The sequence below is a fragment of the Eimeria mitis genome, genomic scaffold (assembly GCF_000499745.2).
Source record: "Eimeria mitis Houghton genomic scaffold, Emh_scaff2147, whole genome shotgun sequence".
NCBI lineage: Eukaryota > Apicomplexa > Conoidasida > Eucoccidiorida > Eimeriidae > Eimeria > Eimeria mitis.
In genome coordinates this window covers 184-753 of record NW_013570471.1, presented here as the reverse complement: position 1 = coordinate 753, position 570 = coordinate 184, and positions in this window count along the sequence as shown.

Sequence of the window (570 nt, the reverse complement as noted above, 5' to 3'; positions counted from 1 at the left end):
CAGCAGCAGCAGGACTAGCAGCAGCTGCAGCAGCAAGAGCAGCAGGGGATCGGTTTGTATGCAGTGCCGCTGCTGCGTGTTTATCTATAAATTTTTATTATATTTAACAATTTATATTTAAAAAATTAATTTATATTTTTATTTTTATTTATTTTTATTTATTGCAGCACAAAGAAACCACCGTCGGCAGCTGCGGCGTCGCGCTGGGGGCCCCACACCCCCGGCTGCCGGGGGCCCCCCTGTCCTTCTCTTTTTTTTTTCTTTTTTTCTTTGTCTCTTATTTCACTTCCTTTTTTTATTTATTTATATAAACCCCCAAAGCATCACCAAACTACACAGGCAGAGCCGGGGGGCCCCCGCAGCAGCAGCTCAGCACCACAGGGGGGCCCCCAGCACAGACACCGCAGTTGCAGCTGCTTGTATAGACGAGGGCCCAGGGTAGACCTCCTGTTGCAGCAGCAGCAGCAGCAGAAGCAGCAGCAGCAACGCTGCACACCAGCAGCAGCAGCAGCAGCAGCAGCAGCGCTAGCAACAGTAGCAGCAGCACGAGCAGCATCGTTTCCTCCACCC